This window comes from Grampus griseus (assembly GCF_964374135.1).
Source record: "Grampus griseus genome assembly, chromosome: X".
NCBI classification, from domain to species: Eukaryota; Metazoa; Chordata; class Mammalia; order Artiodactyla; family Delphinidae; genus Grampus; species Grampus griseus.
The window spans coordinates 80901580-80913087 of record NC_138999.1 but is presented as its reverse complement, the minus strand read 5'-3'; positions in this window follow the sequence as shown (position 1 = coordinate 80913087).

The window sequence follows — 11508 nt, the reverse complement described above, 5'->3', positions numbered from 1 at the left end:
AAACCTTAGGGTAATGGTAACAAGTGTTATTTTAGTGAATTCTGTGGGTCACCAATAAGATCCTCCCTGTATGATAGAAGCACTTACTACTCATTCAGATGCTGCTGTAAACAGCTGATGTCTAGTGTTTACATCTACTCACCACCAGCATTTTCCTCATCTGAAGTGAGTCACCTTGCCCAAGGCATGTCTCCTTCCCAGGGGTAGCATCAATCCAATGAGTAGTCAACCCAGCCCTGTTTCCTCATTTTAGGACAACTCTGCTTGGCCATCTTAAGTGTAGCGCTCACTGTGAGCTCAGATGTCTCCATTGTTGGGACTACATCAACATTAAACTTTCTGCCCAATTCTGCTTTGTTCATTCCCCAACAGGTGTTCATCTAAGATGATTTTCCAGTAAACTTTCTATATCCAAATGCTCTCTGGGTCTGATGAAGCTATAGTTAGATGAATTAATCTGAAAAACACCCTTATATGGGATATGAGGGTTTGTCAAGAGAGGGGAAATGGAGACAGACCTTAATATTAATGATGATGACCAAATTTTAAGGAGTGGCTCACTTTCTTTTAAATAGTCTCAAGCTTCTGTATACATGCATATAGCCTTTCCAAAACACCGCAAATGTCTAGTGTTACTGAATATTTGATATCTCTTAATTTTGTTTTGTTTTGTTTTTGCTTTGGCATTTAGAATTAAAGGCTTTGCATGACAATGTGAAAATTCTGATACCATCACTTGCTTCATCATGCCAAGCTGCTCTTCTTACAAAGGTGGGCCTGGATAGCAGGTTGGGGAGGAAGGATGCTTGGGTCAAGGTAACGGACATACACACCTAGGTTAAGATATAGGTATATGCAATTCAACTAAGCTTTACCAAATTTTCTTTGTACAAGAAGTATATGAGTTCCTGGTGGTCTACATCTTCATCAACAACTGGTGTTACTAGCCTGACCTGATAGACATTATTTTAGCATAATATTGATTTTATGCCACTGAGTCAATGTCTTTTATGATTATAGATAGACATGTACCCTAGCTTTTTGTCCTAACACATTAAGCTTAACCATTATTCTTCAGGTGAATCTGAGTTATGGTTATCCATCCTTGGAAAACATTACTAGCAACATACCAGATATTTATGTTTTACCCTCATGATCTCCATCCCCAATATCAACAATTGCTCACTAGAACCGCTGGATGTTATTTTAGATTTTGCCACTATTGGGCACTGAAATGAGTCAGATTGATGCATTAATTAAATTTACCCCAAGGTTAAATAAATAATTTCCTCTTCTATATTTTATTTTTAAATATGTTTAGCCATGTTATTCAACAAAACGATCAGAGTATCTGCAATGAGATTAGATGGAATATTAAGAGAGGGAAGAGATATGGGGATATATGTATATGTATAGATGATTCACTTTGTTATAAAGCAGAAACTAACACACCATTGTAAAGCAATTATACTCCAATAAAGATGTTTAAAAAAAAAGGCCAGTGAGTTTTAAGGGGGAAAAATTTAAATAAGTTATGTAAAGACAATAGCAATAACAATAAAAAACAAAACCAGCATTATAGAAATAAACACAAATTCAAAAATAAACTACTCATAAAATTTCCAAAAAGAAATAAAACTCCAAAGATTAAATATACTTGAAAGTTAAATTTGGACGTTTTCCCTCTTTTTCTATGTTCTGAAATATTTTAAGTAGAATTGGATTATTTACACTCTAGACGTTCATAGAATGAACTCTCTGAAACCATCTAGGCCTCATAGATTCTTAAGGGAAAGTTCTGTATTTTCTATCATGGTCATTTGGTCTATTGAGATATTTTTTCCTACTTGGGTCAAATTTGATGTTTTATGTTTCTGGAAATTATCTCATTTATTTGTAGTTTTATATTTTCCCAGGGCTTCTGTAAAAAAAGTACTACAAACTTCGTGGTCTGAAATAACATAAATTTATTCTCTCACAGTTCTAGACGCTAGAAGTCTGGAATCAATGTCTTGGCAGGCCTATATTCTCTCAAAATGCTCTAGGGGATACTTTGTTCCTTGCCTTTTCTAGATTTTGGTAATGGTTGGCAATCCTTAATGTTCTTCGGCTTTTAGACCCATCATTCCAAGCTCTGACTCCATCTTCACATCTTTTTTCTATTGTATGTGTCTGTCTTCCCCCTTTTTTTATTATAAGGACACTAGTCATTGGATTTAAGCACACCAAGGTAATTGAGGATAATCTTATCTTGAGAACCTCTGTTATATCTGCAAAGATCCTTTTCCCAAATAAGGTTATATTCACAAACTCCAAGGGTGAGAATGAAAGGATGCCTTACAGGGGGTGGTGGTCACCATTCAACCCACTACAGCTTGGATGTCTGGAAAGTCATATGGAAAACAATAAAATTATCTTTTCCTCATTCCAAACAATTGTAGAAACTTTAAGTGGATCATAAAATCAAACGTGAAATTTCCAGAAGAAAGCATGGATGAAATCATATAATTTCACAAGATTAGTAGTTAATAAAGTCAAATTCTATAACAAATGCTCAGTAATACTTGAGTAATAGAAAGTAGAGAGAGAAAAATCTTGGTTGTAGCCTCTCCATAAGTAAGTGTGAGGAAAGCTTTGACATTATAAAATCACCATATCTTGGGAAATATATTTATCTTAGCAAATTGTGTACACCCCAGATTTTGTCATTTGAGACATTTTTTACTTCAGGTGCAGTTCATATAGTTGCAGTGGTTGTAGCCCAAGTCTAATTTGAACAAGTTTCCTTATACAAACTTTCTTGTTCCTTTTGAGCCCAACATATCTGCCACTCCAGTACTATAGGAATATAGTCTCAGCTTAGTGACATAGCCTTCACTATCTCCTCTGAGCAGATATTTTCAGTTTTATGTTTTAGTCCATTGCCACGTGCTAAGGAAAATCATAAGTCTGTGAAATCACTAGGAAGCATTCCCCCTATTTCAAATTTGTTTCATCTGGAGAATCACAATTAACAGTTTCCTGAACTGGAGATAATGATGTTTCTGTATCTTGAGCCCCAAAGGACTTTATGAAAACTAATAATTCTTCCTTTTCTTTATTTTTTGAACATTTTTGACGTTTCACCAAGAGCCAGACAAGATCAGCAAGCCCACGTTGTGACATATCTTTGAAGCTCATATTCTAATTACTTGATTATTTTCGATCCAAGAGATAGTGGACAAGCAAAATGAATTCAAAACTTGTCCCCTTTGTTCCCTTCTTGGTCCTTGAAATAACTCACAGGATAAGATTATCAACTCAGCCTTACTTGAATAAGCACGCTTATGTAATATGAAGCTTTACAAATAATTTCAAGGATCCCAGCAATCAACAGGCCCATAAAAAGAGGAAAATAGTCTGGAACATTGAGATAAATTCCTGAGATATTTGCTTCTCACAACAGATGTGTTTTGGGTCTGAGTTCAAAGGAAAGTACTATAAGTAAGGTTATCAGTGACCTCACACAACCCAGAGCATTTTAGGTTATGAACCATCTGCATTTTATACTCAGATAGTTAGAGAGATTATATATTATTTTACAAGGATTAATTCCTCAAAAATTCATACATTCTGGGATTATTTACCATTAATTGTTTTTCAAACCAAGGACATCCTGCTAATAACATTTCATTGATAAGGACATGCCTCTCTACTGGTATCAATCCATTGACCAACATGTTTAAAAGTGAGTTCTAATGACTAGATTCCTTTGCTTCTTGGATCTTTCCTTGATACAGGAGAGAAATGGATCATAGTAGATTTTTTAGATCCTCTTCTAACCTTAAATTAAGAATGGTTAGGGAGTACATCTAAAGATGTCTACTTAGAAGTGAGTACTAACAGTTTAATGCTAGAATATCACTAGTATGCCATAGTACAGAGGAATTGACTATTTTTCATTTAGAGATAGGATATTATTTTATACACTGATGGGCAGAAAAATAAATGATCACCTCATAGCTTTTATTCATTTTCTTCTATAAGATTGTGTCTTCAAATCACCACTCATAAGAGCAACAACAACAACAACAGCAGTAACAACAACAAACTCCAGAAGGAATAGAATCTGATTTCCATAGTTGGAACTCTATTACTTAAAACATCTAGTTTTTACAAAATGATAAGACAAGAAAAGAAATAGGAAAGTATGGCCCATACACAGAAAATAAAGTAATTAATATAAGGTGACTCTGAGGAAACACAGATGTTGAACTTACTAGCAAAGATGTGGAGAAAAAGGAACACTTGTGCACCATTGGTGAGAATGCCATTTGGTACAGCTACTATGGAAAACAGTAAGGAGATTCCTCAAAAAACTAAAATTAGAACTACCATATCATCCAGTGATTCCACTTATGGGTATTTATCCCAAGAAAACAAAAACACAAACATGAAATGATATATGTACCCCTAAGTTTATTGAAGCATTATTTACAATAGCCAAGATATGGAAACAACCTAAGTGCCTATCAGTGTATAAATGGATAAAGAAAATTTGAGAACTGTATATTATTCAGCCATAAAAAATAATGATATACATGATTCCTGGGATATAACTTTTATCTTGCTAGTAAGAAAGGAGTAGGAGAAGGGAACCTCAAACCTCTTGGCTGCACTCACCAGGAATTTAACTGCTTCAACTCACATTTGGAGGGAATAAGAAATGCCTGTGGCCTGCTTCTCCTGGTGAGATACCAACTACCTTTGTTGAGAGCTGAGGGTAAAGGAAGCCCTATCTTCTTAGCCTCAGCAACCTGGAGTTCGCTTCCATCAAGCTGATAGAAGAGGAGGGAGTGTTTTGTGGCTCAAGTGCCATAGATTCCTCCTGATCTTACTGAGATTAAGTGATTTTCTTGAATAAATGTTTTCTTTTATTTTCTGTATGTGTTTACAATAATTTCAAGATGCTTTAAGTGTTTATACTTTTGTTTTAGTTTGTTTTGTTTTTATTTTATTTTTGCTAATTTTCAGCAGTTATGCTTATTTAATTGGTGAGTGGGTCTACTGAGCTCCTTATGCTCTCATTATGGATGTAAACTCTCTATGTCTTTTTAGGCTTTTTTACTAATTCAGTTTTATTGTATTTTCCAAAATTATTGGTTTGTGACATATTGGGGAACAGAAAGAAACTTATCCTTAACTATAGATAATTTGAGAAGCACTGTCCTAAAGACCCTGTTTTGTGACTCATCCATAGACAGCTCTTTTCACTTGGCAAGGATCTTTCAAGACAAAGAGACTGCTCATATACGCACACACAGCAACACACACACACTACTTCATATACTAGATTATACTCTGGTTACCCAACACCTCAGAGTTCATTTGTCCACTTCATAGGGTCTATGTTCCCAAATATGGATTGTGTAGTTGGTGTTAATTCTTCTTGACTATAGAGGCGATATGGATAGAAATGTGGATGCAGCTTGAAATTGGAGGTCGGGGTATGTACACAAATATGTTTGAGACTATGGGCTAAGACCATCTGTCCCCCAAAAGACCTACTTAATCACAGAATTCTAAAGATTTTGAAATTATAAGGTCAAGCCTAGCCTTTCAGTGGTTTATTTGTAGAAAATAAATAAGGAGATGTCAGTAGGTGGAAATATGTGGGTAACTTGTGGACAAAGGATATCCACCTTGGGTGATTTGTTGCTGTACTCAGGTGCTTCAACAGGTGGGAGCTGGGAGTAGATTCGATAGGCAAGCAAGTAAAGAATCCCCAGGCATGAGATGTAAAATCACCCTCCCCCCCAAAAAGAAGGGAAAGTGGATATTTATCCTGGGAGTTTCTGAGCCATTGGAAAAGTAGGCTTACAGCTTTGATTTGCTGCTGTTGCATCTCCCCAAAGCAAATCATGATCTTTGTTGAAAACTGAAGTTGATTCCGAACTTGTACTTGCCACAGTTATTTAACATAAACTTCTGATTGATAAACATTTTGTCTAAGACATTTTTGGTAAGTCTTTTGAATATTTAGCTTAATAAAAGACAGGTGGATTTTCATACCTGATTCTGTATTCTGTAATCTATTCTGATATGCTATTACAATGCACTGATATGAAGAAAACTTGGCCTCATACAGAAATATAGTGGAAACGGAGAAGAATATTTCAATTGTCTAATTGTGGATAATCTTAGATGCAATATCACAACTCAACAAGTGATCATTTCTTAAAAGTTAGTTGCAATGTGAGACTATCAATAAACTCTTCTTACTTTGTCAAATTAAAGTATATTGGACCCTCTTGCACTTTGAATAAAATTTTTACCATGCAAGAATTCATAACATCATTCATTAGTAATTTGGAAAATATTCCTCTAAGTCATGAAGGATTTCCATTTATTGACACATTTCAGTGTATATTTTTAACATTGTATTTATTGATATCACCATTGATCTCATCATTAAAACAACTTTAGTAATAGAGAGATGTCAAGCTCCTACTGGCAGGTATACATTTTCCAAAATTCCAATTTTTACTTAAAAGCTGAAATCTTTTATTATTAGTAACAAATGAGGCATGTTGTTTTCTTTGATTGGCAGGCTCCCTTCATTAATTTTTAAGAAATTTTATACTACATACCAAAGTATCAATAAATGTAGCTTGTCACTCATTTTTTCAAGTAAAATTTGTAGCCATGAAAAAAATGGCTTATTCAGGTTGCAACTAAAACAATCACACAAGTGCTGTTCCTTGAAATAAGCATTGTACTTCAGTGTGCAGCAGAATTATTTTATGCATACTTCATGTTTCATCATATAAACTATATCATATATAAACATATCATGTATCTTGGACTGCATACTGCAGAAATCTGTAACCCAAACCATCAATAACCACAGACAAGAAACACTAAGAGAAAAGCCTACTCTCCCTAACCAAAAGATAGGGGAAAGTGTGGTCTAACAGAACATAAAAGCTTTTAAATGATACCCATCATACTCCAGCTGAACACCAATTGAAAATCTGTTCCCTAAATAGCTCCTTACGTTTTCCAAGATTCAGAGAGGTTAGCATATTTTCCTCATCACCTGACTCCAGCACAGCAGAAAAAGGTAGTGGCTTTCTAATTTCCTAATACAATCGTTTTCACCAGAAAGCATAAAGGACATTCTCAGACAAAGGAAAATTGAGAAAATTTACTACTGGTAAACTTAATCTTAAAGAAAAACTAAAAGGAATTCCCTGGCAGTCCAGTGGTTAGGACTCTGCACTTCCATTGCAGGGGGCACGGATTTGATGCCTGGCTGGGGAGCTAAGATATCACATACTGCAAGGCCAAGAAAAAAGAAAAAAAAGACAACAATAACTAATAGGTAAAGTTATCTAAACAAAAAGTATTGACAAAATGAAACTTAAGAAGGCTTGGAACTTTAGAAAGGAAAGAAGAATGCTGGGATGTTTAAAAACAGGAGCAATATAATAGAGTATCCTTCTCATGAGTTCATTAAATCATATTTGATGGTTGAGGTAAAAATAATAACACCATGTGATGTAGTGCTTAATGTACACACAGGAAATAAGACAATTATATTTAAAATGTGGTAAGAACAAAGGTAATTAATTAAAGCAAAGTATTTAGATTTGGTTCAAAGTGATAAAATGTTGATACCAGTAAACTGTGATGTTATATATTGATGCTGTAATAACTAGAACAACCACTAAGAAAAATATAAATAACATGATGTACTCACAAATACTACATATTATCAAAAATACTACATATAAATCAAGATGGAATCACAAAAACAGTACAAGCAATCCACAGGAAGGCAAGAAATGAGAAACAGAGGAAAGAGAAGGGGAAGACCGAAATAGAAAAGAAATAATAAGATGGCATATTTAAGCCATAATATAGCAATAATGACCTTAAATGTAATAGTCTCAATACACCAATTAAAGACAAACATTGACAGAATAAATATTTAAAAAATGATCTCTCAAAAAGCTGTCTACAAAAAACTCACTTCAAATACAATGGTATAGGTAGGTTGAAAGTAAAAAGATGAAAACAGATGTGTTATACAAACATTAACTGAAACTTATCAGAAATGGCTCTGTTAATAATAGATACAGTAGACCTCAGAAAAAAAGAGAAAAATACACAATTATACTTGTTGAATTCAAAAGTAACTTGTAGAATTCCTAGACAGAAAATGAACAAGAATGTAAAACAACAGAACAAAATCAAGCAATATGAGGTAAGTAGCATACATAGAATACCGCACCCAATCAGAGTAGAATATATTTTTCAGTTGCCCATGGAACATTCATTAAGATCTAACTTATCTTGGGCCAGAAAACATAGCTCAATAATTTTTTTGAAAATGATGTCATACAGCACATATTTTCTGACCACATTGGAATCAATATAGAAATAAATAACAGAAGGATAACAAGCAAGTCTACAAACAATTGGAAATTAAACAGTGCACTTCTAAACAATATATGGGTCAAAGAGAATGTTTCAGAGGAGAAAAACAAGAATATAGAATGAAATGAAATGGAAATGCAACATATCAAAATATGGAGGATGACAACACGTATTGAGAAGGAAATTTGTAGTCCAAAATACTTGCTTTAGGAAGAGGAATGTTCTGAAATCAATCATCTAAATTCCTTCATCAAGAAACTATAAACATAAGAGCAAGATAAATGAAAGCAAGATGATAAATTAAAAAATAATGCTAAGAATAAATATAAATGAAAATAAAAACAGGAAAATGATAGAGAAAGTTAATGAAACAAAGCCTGGCTCTTCAAAACATGAACACAGTTTAGCCAAGTTCTTTGCCACTTTAAAACAGGGATTACTTTTTCTCATGTTTCCAATAACATGTTTCTTATCTCCATCTGAGACCTCATCAGAATGGCCTTTGCCATTCATATTCTTACCAACATTGTATTCACAACAACTTAGGTATTGTTTTGTTTTGGGGATGGCGAATATGCTCAGACACTGAGATTGTCTTTGCCAATAGTTTATTTAACATAGGTTCACTGTGGAAATTTCACAAGCCAATAACATACAGGGTAATGTATTTTAATGAACCAATAAACAAATAAACATACTCCAAACAAATGACAAATTGACTACACTATTTTTCCAGGCAACAGGAGATGACGGAAATAAGGTCCAAATTAAGTTCAAGGTATACCTTTTTCACAAGCTTTAGATTCTCAGGAAAGACAGCTTTGCCAACGACAGCTGACATTTACCTGCCAGAGCAAAAATAAAAGCCACTTATTCTGAGGGTTATCGCTCCAGGGACCATTGCCTGGCTTTCTCCACTGCCTGCATGGAGTGCCTATCCAAGACAGGAATAGATGTTCCTTCTCTTCCTGAGACTGCTGCATGGTTTATCACCACTACCAACCAAGTGTAGCCTGGCCATGGCTGGAGCAAGTTCCTCAAGAGCTTCAGAGAGCTAGATCAGCAAAGGGTATCTTTTGCCCAGACCAATACTCTCAGATATTACTAACAAATTCTCAGTATTTATTCTAATGTCTCCTTGCAATAACTATTGCTTCTCCACATATTCTTATCAATAAGCCCCTAGCTGGGCCCCTCAGCAACTGAGCTACTAAGTTTTTATCGAGAAGACATGAGATGCTGACATCCTGACACAACTTACTTCATTCTTATATCAGTACAACTTTACTTCTAAAAATGACCATTTTTTTGTCTTTGTCATAAACAAGTAAATTAAAACAACTTCACTTAAGTCATAACAAATGGATCTGAAATCATATCAGAGCAATAAACAACATGTATTCTCAAAGAAGCTTGAGGCTTTCTCTATAGCTCTCCTCTTTACTTTCTCAGCTCTCATCAAAATTGCCCTTACAGGCCATTCACAGCGAAGTAGGCCTTTTCTAGCATTCACCTCAAAATTCTTCCAGCCTCTACCCATTACCCAGTTCCAAAGCCACTTCCCCATTTTAGGTGTTTGTTACAATAGTACCATACTTCTTGGTACCAATTTCTGTTTTAATACATTTGGGCTGCTATAACAAAAATACCATAAATTAGGTAGCTTATAAACAACAGAAATTTATTTCTCAAAGTTCTGAAGGCTGAGAAATCCAATATCAGGGTGCTGGCAGATTTGGGATTTGATGAGGGTCTGCTACCTCATAGATGGCCATCTTCTCACTGTAACCTCCCATGGTGGAAGGATAGGGAGCTCTGTGGGATTTCTTTTATAAGATTACTAATCCCATTTATTAGAACTCTACCTTCATGACCTAAGCACCTCCCAAAGGCCTTGCCTCCTAATACCATCACTAGGTTTCAACATATGAATTTGGGTGGTGGAGGAACAAATATTAAGTCTATAGCATGAAACATTGCTCTGCATACCAAAATTTATGGCTTGGTGAGATGGATAACATCTACTACAAGATGGAAGCTCAGATTGCACAGTAAATCGATGTCCCATTGTTAAGCATTTAGTCTCTACTAAGGCCCAGTAGAAAACCGAAGGCTGATTCTCAAAAGTAGAGTAGTTACTTGGAGAGGATTGGAGGACTTTTCTTCAAAATCCCAAGGACCTGTTGTGTGACGCCAGTAGGGACCTGCCAAAGGCTAAAAAGAGCATATCTATCTGCTACCGAAATATCAAGCAACTTTAAGTCTCATAAATCATATGGCACAAGTGGCACAGCAGCTTGCACAGCATCCTGTACCAGTTGCAGAGCTTTCTCTTATTTTGGGGCCCCACTCGAAATTAATAACTTCTCAGAAAGCACACCATAATTAGGAATATATTGTCCCCTAATCCAGAAAGGCCCATATGTCATTGTACCTTTTTTTGATTGTAACAAGAACCAGATGCAACACCTTATCCTTTACCTTAGAAGGGATATCTCAACATGCCCCATACTTCTAGACCACTAGAAATTTTACTGATGCAGAAGGGTCTGAGTTTTTGTCAGATTAATGTCTTATCATCTGACATGCAAATGTCTTATCAGTAAGTCCTGGGTAGTTGCTATTTCTTCCCCATGAGATCCAATCAGCTTAATATCATTAATGTAGTAGGTCAATGTGATTTCTTATGGAAGGAAAAGGTAATCAAGATGTCACCAGACCCCTCCCAGACCTCAGACAATACTCAGATCTACAGTAATCAAAACAGCATGGCACTGGCACAAAAATAGACATATAGATCAATGGAACAGAATAGAAAGCCCAGAAATAACCCCATACAGCTATGGTCAATTAATCTTTAACAAAGCAGGCAAAAATATACAAAGAAGAAAAGAGAGTCTCTTCAGCAAGTGGTGTTGGGAAAGCTGGAGAGCCTCATGTAAATCAGTGAAATTAGAACAATCTTAAACATCATATGCAAAAATGAATTCAAAATGGTTTAAGACCTAAATATAAGACATGACACCATAAAACCCCTAGAAGAGAACATTTTCTGAAATAAATCATAGCAATATTTTCTTAGACCAA